Source organism: Staurois parvus, unplaced genomic scaffold (assembly GCF_062004578.1).
Source record: "Staurois parvus isolate SC_StPar_1 unplaced genomic scaffold, SC_StPar_1.0 ptg000363l, whole genome shotgun sequence".
NCBI classification, from domain to species: Eukaryota; Metazoa; Chordata; class Amphibia; order Anura; family Ranidae; genus Staurois; species Staurois parvus.
Genome location: NW_028318159.1, coordinates 156,801 through 169,148, shown reverse-complemented (window position 1 = coordinate 169,148; position 12,348 = coordinate 156,801). Strand labels below are relative to the sequence as shown.

Genomic DNA, 12,348 nt, shown 5'->3' with positions numbered 1-12,348 from the left:
CCTCTTTCAATCCGAACCTTTCCCGATCATGTGACCGCCGTGACAGGGAATCACGGCGGTCCAGATGCCTCCTGGTGTCTGGAACCCTTAAAAGGCCGGGAGGCGCCAGAGCCAAGGGGTTAACGTGTCCATCTACTGGTTTCGTTTTGGCTATCCCCTTTGGCCGTTACCCCCTCGCCCCTTTTTTCTGGTCCTAATGACACTGCACATGGGATTGGGAGCGAAGGCAAATCTCCCTGAAGGTGACCCACAAAGGAGAGGACCCAACAGAGGCTCTTTAGAGCTTTCTAAGTAGTAAGTCGAAATAATTTCGGTTTCACATTAAACTTCTTTTGAACATAACATGATGTAAAAATAAATCGTTTTCTATTACATATACGCTGTGTCTGAGCTCAAGCACGCCGGCGCTATCACCCTGGGAAAAAACCTTGTCACGCATCAATAGGCAGAACATGACGATTTATATTGTGCACGAGCTGATGATCTGTGGACCTTAGCTGATTGGGAGTGGTCCTCAATTTTAGTTTCCTCGTCTCAAAAAAATTTTTTTTTCTAAATTAGCAATAAACTAAAGATATAATACTCATAGGACCACCACGTGTAAATACAGAGGTGGTCCATGTAGTGGACTTGGTGTCAAGTTCTTCACTGCAGGGTGAAGGCCACAACCTTTGATCCTGTACCTTCAGTACAGAGGTGGTCCATGCAGTGGGCTTGGTGTCAAGTTCTTCACTTCAGGGTGAAGGCCACAACTAGAGATGAGCGAATCGAACCTGGCGAAGTGGAATTCGTTTCGAATATCAGGAAAAATTCGATTCGCATCGAATCTGAATTTTAGCAAACTTCGGGTGCACGAATCGAATTTTTCCCGATCAGCCGGCAAAAGTGTCACTGCAGAGAGCTCCGCTATTTCTGACAGTTCTGACAGTTCATTTACAGCGGTTGAAACATTGTATCTATTTGTTTCCATTTAGGATACAGATGTTTTTATTCGGAAATAAATAGATACAATGTTTCAACCGCTGTAAATGTGAAGGAACTGTCAGAGAACTGTCAGAAATAGCGGAGCTCTCTGCAGATACACTTTTTGCTGTACTGGAATTCTTCTTCTTTTCATTCTTCTTCTTCTTTTCATTCTTCTTCTTCTTCTTTTCATTCTTCTTTTTATTCTTCTTCTTCTTCTTCTTTTCATTCTTCTTCTTCTTCTTTTCATTCTTCTTTTCATTCTTCTTCTTTTCATTCTTCTTCTTCTTCTTTTCATTCTTCTTCTTCTTCTTTTCATTCTTCTTTTCATTCTTCTTCTTCTTTTCATTCTTCTTCTTCTTCTTTTCATTCTTCTTCTTCTTTTCATTCTTCTTCTTTTCATTCTTCTTTTCATTCTTCTTCTTCTTCTTTTCATTCTTCTTCTTCTTCTTCTTCTTCTTTTCATTCTTCTTTTCATTCTTCTTCTTCTTCTTTTCATTCTTCTTTTCATTCTTCTTCTTCTTCTTTTCATTCTTCTTCTTCTTCTTTTCATTCTTCTTTTCATTCTTCTTCTTCTTCTTTTCATTCTTCTTCTTCTTCTTTTCATTCTTCTTCTTCTTCTTTTCATTCTTCTTTTCATTCTTCTTCTTCTTCTTTTCATTCTTCTTCTTCTCCTTCTTTTCATTCTTCTTTTCTTTCTTCTTCTTCTTCTTTTCATTCTTCCTCTTCTTCTTTTCATTCTTCTTTTCATTCTTCTTCTTCTTCTTCTTCTTCGTCGTGCCCCGTGACTGCCCAAATGAGTGAAGTGTGCGGTGATTCTAAGATCGACGGCACTCATCTGCATGTCATACTGACTGACAGTATTATTTCTCTTCCCCAGCAGACTCCAAGGGCATTTAAATTAAAGGTACAGTGTTCTGCACTAATATAAAGGCTCTCTGAAGCCTAGAAACCCTTTTAATAAGTTAAATTCGCGGCGAATAAACTCGCATCGAATCAAATTTCTCCCGCAAATTCGGCGAATCAGCCGAATCGAATTTTTGAATAATTCGCTCATCTCTAGCCACAACCTCTGATCCTGTACCTTCAGTACAGAGGTGGTCCATGCAGTGGGCTTGGTGTCAAGTTCTTCACTTCAGGGTGAAGGCCACAACCTTTGATCCTGTACCTTCAGACACAGAGGCCCCAGCTAAGCGGCACCAAAAATTTGCCCTCTTTGAAGCTCGGCAAACTCTGACATGACTCTGTATCACTTGTGCACGCGGTGAATGAAGAAAGTAGGGCTTCCCACCTGTTAGCTAGGGGTCTCATCACACAGCGGAAGCAAAAGAATGTTCCATCACTTCTGCTTCCAACGAGAAACATCTGTGGACCTTAGCTGATTGGGAGTGGTCCTCAATTTTAGTTTCCTCATCTAAAAAAATGTTTTTTTTTGTAAATTAACAATAAATTAAAGATATAATAATCATCGGACCACCACGTGTAAATACAGAGGTGGTCCATGTAGTGGACTTGGTGTCAAGTTCTTCACTTCAGGGTGAAGGCCATCACCTTTGATCCTGTACCTTCAGTACAGAGGTGGTCCATGTAGTGGGCTTGGTGTCAAGTTCTTTACTTCAGGGTGAAGGCCATCACCTTTGATCCTGTACCTTCAGTACAGAGGTGGTCCATGTAGTGGGCTTGTTGTCAAGTTCTTCACTTCAGGGTGAAGGCCATCACCTTTGATCCTGTACCTTCAGTACAGAGGTGGTCCACGTAGTGGGCTTGTTGTCAAGTTCTTCACTTCAGGGTGAAGGCCATCACCTTTGATCCTGTACCTTCAGTACAGAGGTGGTCCATGTAGTGGACTTGGTGTCAAGTTCTTCACTTCAGGGTGAAGGCCACAACCTTTGATCCTGTACCTTCAGACACAGAGGCAACAACAATTTGCCCTCTTTGAAGCTCGGAAGCTCTGACATGACTCCACATCACTTGTTGCACACGCAGTCAATGAACAAAGTAGGGCTTCCCACCTGTTAGCTAGGGGTCTCATCACACAGCGGAAGCAAAAGAATGTTCCATCACTTCTGCTTCCAATGTGAAAAATGTTGTCACTTTCACACCTGCAAATCATGGGAGTGTTTCCATATTTTTGTCTAAATCTTTTAGGAACCTTCATAACTATGTAACCGGTGGGAAAGGAGTTTGTTTGTTTTTTCTGGTGTTAACCCCTTGCCTACCGGGCACTTCTACTCCCTTTCTGCCCAGGCCAATTTTCAGCTTTCAGTGCTGTCACACTTTGAATGACAATTGCGCGGTCGTGCAACACTGTACTCATATGAAATTTTTATCATTTTTTTAGACAGAGCTTTCTTTTGGTGGTATTTAATCATCTCTGAGTTTTTTTTTTGCTAAACAAACCCAAAAAAACAGAAAATTTTGAAAAAAAAAAGTTTTTTCTTAGTTTTTGTTATAGAATTTTGTAAATAAGTGATTTTTCTCCTTCACTGAAGTGCGTTAATGAGGCTGCAGTGATGGGCACTGATAGGTGGGATTGATGGGCACTCATGAGGAGGCACTAGTAGGTGGCACTGATGGGCATTGACAGGCATCACTGATGGGCACTGAAAAGCAGCGCTCATATATGGCACTGATAGGTGGCACTGATAGGCGTCACTGACTGGCACTGATAGGCGGCACTGACTGGCACTGTTAGGCAGCACTGATGCGCACTGATAGGCAGCACTGACAGGCACTGATAGGCGGCACTGATGCTCACTGATAGGCGGCACTGACTGGCACTGATAGGTGGCACTGATTGGCAGCACTGATAGGTGGCACTGATTGGCAGCACTGATAGGTGGCACTGACTGGCCCTTGTTGGTTGGCACTGAAAGGCAGCTCAGATGGGCACTGATATGTGGCATTGATGTGCACTGGTAGGCACTGATATGTGGCATTGATGTGGCACTGATGGGCACTGGCAGGTGGCATTGAGCACTGACAGCTGGCATTGATGGACACTGACAGGTGGCACTGCTGGGGCTACACTGATCATCAGGGCACACTGATCATCAGTGCCCCAATGATCAGTGTACATCTCCCCTCTGAAGAATGCTGAATACCGCTCTCCGCTCCTCTCCTCTGTCAGCGTGACATCTCGGGAGGAGAGAAATGCCGATAACTGGCATTTCCCTATTTACATGTGATCAGATGTGATTGGACACAGCTGATCACATGACCGAGCCGACATCTTCGGCTCTTTCCATTGATCGGTGATCCCCTGTGTCCGAGGGACACAGCACACCACCGATCGCCGTGCTGCATGCTCCCGGAGCTGCGCATGCACGGTTAGAATGGGATGATGTCATATGACGTCCTCCCAGAATGAGAGAACCACCATGCGCCCGTCATTTCCTTATATGGTGGGCAGGAGGCGGTTAAAATTGCAGGAGAACTTCCACCCTTCAGGCTACCATTCTGCAAGGACACCATATTGGTGGGACATTGGTGGGACACAGCAAACAGCCCATTCTGTTGCTATTCCCTTTAGACAACACCCCCCCCCCCCCCAGTTTCTATCCTGTCACTGTCCTTATTATTGAAGGCAACCCCATTGGGTAAAGTGAAAGTTTATGAAATCTTCCCCATCCCATCCAACAACCAACCAGGAGAATAAAATGAAAGTCGTCCACTTACAGATGAAGACGATCGCAGTAAGGGGAGGCATGATGACCGCTGAATGAGAACATGACCGAATTCTCATCTCTGGGCTGAGATAATGAACAATGAGAACTTCCTCTTTTGAGTCAAAGCCTGCGTTTAGGTTTTATAATAGGAAATTGTATTGCTACGCGTAGAACTTCCGTTAGCACTTTTTTGAGAAAAAAAGGGAAATTAATGTGCCTACCAGTAAATTCAGCGATGCTAGAACAAAATTCAAATATGTGATACGTAGCACTACCCCCCTTAGGAAGTGCTGAAGATTTGGTTCCTCCTATAGTCCTGCACAGCCAGGCAACACGCATTTCCTTTCAGACTTGCACTTCAGAGACAGTAAACAGTCCTTGAACTTGTTTTTTGGGATTTTATTGGGGGTAATAAACTTGGATGGGGTTGAGGGATGCATGGGGTGCCCAAGGAACTGTAAACTGAGGACAACTTCCTCACAACTATGTACAAGTCCACAAAGAAGGGTTTTCTCTTCTGGAAGAGCTCTCCAGCCTCTCCTGGTGTACCACCCCAGACTCCAGATAAATCATCTTCTATTCAGCAACCTGGAGGAATCCCTGAGCAAGGGGATCCAGTGGCTGCTACTGTAAAGGTGAACAGTCCCGGGTATAGAGCGAGTCAGGTTTACCACCCATATGCTCTTTTCCCTTGTCTGGCCCATGGGGTGTAGGATTGCTCACTCAGTCCTTTTTTTTTCCTGTGGAGCTGGTGGGTTGGAAGCTGCTTTGAGGTCTGCCACTGGGCTGGCTCCTTCCCTGGCTCCACAGGTGGTTCTCGCTCTGAGGACCAATGAGGTCTGAGGGATCCTCCTTTCCAGCTCCCTGCCTGTAGGTAGGCTCTTTCCCACTGGGCCCAATCCCAGACTCTTACTTCTCTTCCTCTTACTCCCTCTTCCACCTGAACTCTCCTCGCTACTGGGCGGGCTCAAACATACTTAAACCCCTTGCCAACCATCCTGCCCAGTAGCGAGGAGAGTTCCACCTGAACTCTCCTTGCTACTGGGCGGGCTCAAACATACTTAAACCCTATGCCAACCATCCTGCCTGGGGATTGGTCGGGATCCTCAAAGTATGCAGATCATCCCCTCCTCACTCCCACCCACTGAGCTCTAGAGACATCTCCAGGTCTCTAGACCAGGAGGAGGTATCAGTGAGCTGATCTGCAGAGCCTCTCAGCCCTAACCCAAATATTACCCTTCTGACTATCACCCAGGCTGCTACTCAGCCTTCTATCTAAGAAAAAAATATGTAACTAGCTCCCCCTAGCTAACCAGGAGGGTGCTACAGAAAACTGTACTTATTTCAGATAAATATTTACAGAGAATTTATGGGAGCTTCTATCACTGACCCCTTCTGAAATCCCAATGGCTGCCATGTTAATTCCCGCCAGGGGCGGACTGACCATTCGAGTGCTCGGGCACTGCCTGAGGGCCCAGGGTCAGTAGGAGGCCCCATGAGATGCCCCTGGTACCTTTCATAGGCTTTTTTGAGTGTGGGCAAGGACACAGGGGCCCCATGATCCCCTATTCCCCGGGAGCCCCATGAGTTGTCAGTCCGCCCCTGATTCCCGCCTTCAATATTTCCTAAGTCAGTAGTGTGGAACTAGTATGCTGAACAGGAAAAGTAGCAAGTAGCCAGGAAAGTAACAATTCTGCATCCGTGTTCTGAGTTAATGACTCAAATTATTGAAACCAGAGAATCAGTACAAGAGTTTCTAGGATCAGTGCTAGTGGTGACAGGACCCCTTTGGATACACACATATTACTAGCCAGGTCACGCCTGCATTGTATGCAACTTGTGTGTAATGCATGTGCATAACCCCTCAATGAGAGGTCTCCAGTGTATAAGCCTTAACCCTTCAGTGACAGGTCTCCAGTGTATAAGCCTTGACCCCTCAATGACAGGTCTCCAGTGTATAAGCCTTGACCCCTCAATGACAGGTCTCCAGTGTATAAGCCTTAACCCCTCAATGACAGGTCTCCAGTGTATAAGCCTTGACCCCTCAATAACAGGTCTCAAGTGTATAAGCCTTAGCCCCCTCAATGACAGGTCTCCAGTGTATAAGCCTTGACCCCGCAATGACAGGTCTCCAGTGTATAAGCCTTGACCCCTCAATGACAGGTCTCCAGTGTATAAGCCTTGACCCCTCAATGACAGGTCTCCAGTGTATAAGCCTTGACCCCTCAATGACAGGTCTCCAGTGTATAAGCCTTGATCCCTCAATGACAGGTCTCCAGTGTATAAGCCTTGACCCCGCAATGACAGGTCTCCAGTGTATAAGCCTTGATCCCTCAATGACAGGTCTCCAGTGTATAAGCCTTGACCCCGCAATGACAGGTCTCCAGTGTATAAGCCTTGACCCCTCAATGACAGTACTCAAGTGTATAAGCCTTAACCCCCTCAGTGACAGGTCTCCAGTGTATAAGCCTTGACCCCTCAATGACAGGTCTCCAGTGTATGAGCCTTAACCCCTCATCTCCAGTGTATAAGCCTTGATCCCTCAATGTCAGTTCTCCAGTGTATAAGCCTTAACCCCTCAATGACAGGTCTCCAGTGTATAAGCCTTGACCTCTCAGTGATAGATCTCCAGTGTAGAAGCCTTGACCTCTCAGTGACAGATCTCCAGTGTATAAGCCTTGAACCCTCAATGACAAGTCTCCAGTGTATAAGCCTTGACCCCTCAATGATAGGTCTCCAGTGTATAAGCCTTGACCCCTCAATGACAGATCTCCAGTGTATAAGCCTTGACCCCTCAATGACAGATCTCCAGGGCAAAAGTCAGGAGATATTAAGCTAAAGCCAGGCGTCTGAATACTTTTGGCAATATAGCGTATATATACACATACAAGCACCTATAGGGACAGATAAACGTAAAACACAGCAAGCATTAACTTATAAACCGAATAAAATAAGATACAATTGACCCCAAACAATTCCGGTTTCTCTTTAACGTATCTGCTTGGCTGCACCACCTTCCCTGAAACCTGGGCTGAACTGTTTTTCATTTGAGCCATCAATATCTCGATTTTGGTCAGTGAGGATGCTCAAAATTCTGAAGGACCATCAGCGAGTGGCAAGAGTGACTTCAATTTTATCGTTCTCCTCTGAAGTTGGAGTAGAAGTCATGGCGTACCCAAGAAGACAACAAACAGGCCCCTATGAGAGCTTGCTTCGACTTTTGATGCCACTTTTCTAGCTTTCCCTGGAACTGAATTGGTCCATAGTCAGTATTTTTTAGTTTTTTTAAATAGTAGACAGAGGCCCATGTAAGTTTGTACTTTCGTCTCTTGGCGCCATTTTCATCTTTTTTTTCCTTGGAACTGAAGTTCTCACAAAGCTCGGTATGGCCCATAGTCTGTGTTCCATCCATTACATTTTTTTAATAGTAGATGGAGGTCCATGTAAGTTCGTGCTTTCGTCTCCTAATGCCATTTTCAGAACTTGACAGGTATAATGTTAGGCCGGTCCTAGCTTTCCTTGGAACTGAAGTTCTCATAGAGCTCGGTATGGCCCGTAGTCTGCGTTCCATCCATTTTTTCCCCAGGGTATTTCACGGCGGAATATGTCACCGAATATTCTTCCTATACAATGGAAACCATCAATAAATCAACAGTAACTCATTAGTTGATTTGTTTATTTACTAGCAAAAGGTTTTAGGGGTTATTAGCAGAGAGTTCATCAATCCAGTGATTCATGAAGGTTCTTTTCAGTGAGAAGTTCACCCCAAATGTAAATAAAAAATTCTCCATCTCCGTAAAAAATATACTTTATAATCCAACGCCCGAGCAGCTGAACTAATATCAAGAAGACATTATATGTAAGAATATGTAAAAAGTGCAGATTGTGAAAACATATGAAGTGAATAATATAACTAGGTGGTCGCATTATCTAGGGTAAGATACGGATATCTAATGTCCCATAGTGATATAGTGTAAGGAAACTCCTAATGCACATATGTCTATTGGATATTGGTCTCCAAAAAAATGGCATCTGGTATTTTCAGCAATGGACTTCAACAAAATGGCATCCGATAATTAGAGGTGTGCCGCGCAGGCTATTGAAATGATGTTGTATCCTGTTTTTGGCAATGGGCATACCCCTGAGGATGTGTGCACGAAACGCATTGGGTGCTGACGTCATGCCGCTATATCCCGGAGCGACGGCCATCTTGGTACGTGGCATATGTAATATTTTTGCTTCTCCATGTGGAATGCTTTAATTTATTACTTTTACATAAATACTACACTATATATATCAATCTACGGGCCCCGTGTGGGGAGCATCTTTCCTTGGGATTGAACTGGACCAGCAGAGAGGCCGGAGAGTGGATGGTATAGACCCCACGACATACCTTACTTACTTACTTAACAAGTAGCTCTCTGGTGAGTGCACAGTGGTGGGATCGCACATCGGATTTCAGAGAGCAGTGGGGGACTGGACACTATTTGCCGTGATTGTTCATCATCACATCACCGACATACAGATTTATATTGGAAGGGCTTTTTTGTTAACTATTTAGCTGGTTACACTAATTTATATCTAATTTATGTATTTTCTGTCACTGAATTGTTATTTTATTCATTTCATATGTTTTCACGCTCTGCACTTTTTATATATTTTATTTATTGAGATTTTTGTTACTATCTCTTGTGCGAGCTGCTCCTGTCTCCATAGTGATCGCCGTTTGCTTCTGAAATTGAAGACTAAATTATTGATTGACATTGTAGCAATTCTCTCTCTCTTTCTTTTCTTTCCTTTCTTTTCCTTTCTTTTCTTTTCCTTTCTTTCCTTTCCTTTCTTCTTTTCTTTTCTTTCCCTTTCTTTCTTTTTCTTTCCTTTCTTTCCTTCTTTTCTTTCCTTTCCTTTCTTTCTTTTCTTTCTTTCTTTTCCTTTCTTTCCTTTCTTTCTTTTCTTTTATTTCCTTTCTTTCTTTTCCGTTCTTTCTTTCCTTTCTTTCTTTTCCTTTATTTCGTTTCTTTTTTTCCTTTCTTTCTTTTCCTTTCTTTCCTTTCTTTCCTTTCTTTCCTTTCTTTCCTTTCCTTTCCTTTCCTTTCTTTCTTTCCTTTCTTTCTTTTCCTTTCTTTCCTTTCTTTCTTTTCCTTTCTTTCCTTTCTTTCTTTCCTTTATTTCCTTTATTTCCTTTCCTTTCTTTCCTTTCTTTCTTTCCTTTCTTTCCTTTCCTTTCTTTCCTTTCCTTTCTTTCCTTTCTTTCCTTTCTTTCTTTTCCTTTCTTTCCTTCCTTTCTTTCTTTCTTTCTTTCTTTCTTTCTTTCTTTCTTTCTTTCTTTCTTTCTTTCTTTCTTTCTTTCTTTCCTTTCTTTCTTTTCCTTTCTTTCTTTTCCTTTCTTTCCTTTCCTTTCTTTCCTTTTCTTTCTTTCCTTTCCTTTCCTTTCTTTCCTTCCTTTCCTTTCTTTCCCTTCTTTTCTTTTCTTTTCCTTTCCTTTCCTTTCTTTTCCTTTCTTTCCTTTCTTTTCTTTTCTTTTCCTTTCATTTCTTTCCTTTCCTTTCCTTTCCTTTCTTTCTTTCTTTACTTTCTTTCTTTTCCTTTCTTTCCTTCCTTTCTTTCTTTCTTTCTTTCTTTCTTTCTTTCTTTCTTTCTTTCTTTCTTTCCTTTCTTTCTTTTCCTTTCTTTCTTTTCCTTTCTTTCCTTTCCTTTCTTTCCTTTTCTTTCTTTCTTTCCTTTCCTTTCCTTTCTTTCCTTCCTTTCCTTTCTTTCCCTTCTTTTCTTTTCTTTTCCTTTCTTTTCCTTTATTTTCCTTTCTTTCCTTTCTTTTCTTTTCTTTTCTTTTCCTTTCATTTCTTTCCTTTCCTTTCCTTTCTTTCTTTCTTTTCCTTTCTTTCCTTTCCTTTTCTTTCTCTCCTTTCCTTTCCTTTTCTTTCATTTCCTTTCCTTTTCTTTCCCACTAGGACTACTTACCTTATGGCACACCAGGAGTAGTGGTGTCAAACAGGTAGCAGTCCCACACCAAAATCTATTGGTTCTGATCTCCTGACACCGAGATATTATCTCTCCCAACGATTCCACTAAGCTTTATTTGTTATCTGCCGATATAACATTCTGTAACCTCAGTCACTTACCTGTTCTCTGCCATTATCTGTAGGACCTAAAAGGAAAAAAAGCAATATATGAAATACAATACAATGGAAAAAGAATGACTGAACAATGGGATGGAGGAAGGGGAGAGCTGAAATCCTAAAAACTTAAAAAGCAGCATCACCCTGCCCAACCTGGAAGGAAAGTTGACGGGGGCTTAAATTCTACACATTTAACCTCCCTAGCGGTCTGATTAGGTCAGTATTTCTGTGCTCAAAGCGGTACATTTTTTGCATGGAAATATGTCATTTTTTTATTGTAGGCTGTAATTTTTAGGAATAACTCCCTGAAATCTGTCCGAACAAGAGTCTAGTAAACATCCCGGCGATGATAAAACTTGAAACACGAAATCATAAATTATAATTTAATAAACAATCAAAAAAAATAATAATATAATAATAATAATAAATGTAATTCAATAATATAATCAAACCAAAAACACTGAAATGTGAAATAGAGCGCCAAGTTCGCACATCGCTGAGCAAAGTCGCAGAATCGTCTTCAGTGTCTGATGAGGAATTTCCCCCACCAATCATTATCACTCAATTCTGCAAGTGGTTCTGATTTACTATCGCTGTTCTCTAGCCGGTCTAAAACCGCGTCTGACCTAAAGGGACGCTTTTTGGACGCCATGGACGTTTCTCAGTTTCCAGGCAGAAAGGGCGGTAACAATGCAGGCAGGGCGCCGGACAAAGCACTCGGGACACAATGTATGTGAAATGGTTTGATACAGGAATGTTATACTATGTGATAATCGTTTATTGGAAAATGACAGTTTTTAAAATTTTTCAATTTGCCGCCCGCAGGGAATGGAACCCGGAAGACAGATGCCGGCATCGGCAGGAGGACATTGCCGGGGACACTGCAGGGGGGACATTACGGGAGTGCAGGACAAGGTAAGTGATCGAGGGATCCCGGAGCAACGCCGCATGGTAAGCCCGAGTGTAGCTCGGGGGGGTTACCGCTTGTGGTACTGAAACTTTACCCCGAGCTACACTCGGGAATACCGCCAGGGGGGCTAAAAAGGAACTTCAACCTAAAAAAAAAAAAAAAAAAAAAAAAAAAAAAAGAAACCTTCTTGGCAGGCATTAACAAAAAAAAAAACAACAACAAAAGAACAAAAAAAAATTAAATGATCTTTATATAAAAACCAATTGATTTGTAAAGATGGATTTGAATATGAACCATACACACCTTGCATCCGATTGATCCGAATATGAGAATAGTACACGTCACCCTCCGCGCTCTGCACCGGGTTTGGTACTGAAGAAGAGAAAAAAAGCAAAAAAAAAAAAAAAATGGGGTCATGTTTAGATTTGGTCCATCCCCTCCGTTTTAATGTTCCAGGTTTATTTTGCAGCACATTTGCTGTTGTTTTTTTTTGCCTTCCTCTGGATCAGCTGTGGGTGTCGGATTATAACTTTTTTTTTTCAGCCAAACTAACTATGTAACATATTCCAGTTTCAGGCAATCATTTACACTGATGATGACCAATGATATATCCAGTATATGACGTTTGGGGGGGGTGGGGCTGTCCAGCCTTCACTGGTGGATGTTGGAGGACTCGGGGTCTGGGATCGAT

At 42.7% G+C, this 12,348-nt stretch overlaps 1 long non-coding RNA gene across 1 annotated transcript; it reads right to left on the bottom strand.

Annotated features, from left to right (window-relative positions):
- Nucleotides 1-5,015: 5,015 nt before the first annotated feature.
- LOC149456334 (uncharacterized) lies at nt 5,016-12,029 on the bottom strand. Its single transcript, XR_016313897.1, has 3 exons — nt 11,961-12,029; nt 10,751-10,776; nt 5,016-8,254 (listed from the first exon to the last, which is right to left on the bottom strand). It is a non-coding gene; the product is annotated as an uncharacterized LOC149456334 (long non-coding RNA).
- Between the last annotated feature and the right edge of the window lie 319 nt (nt 12,030-12,348).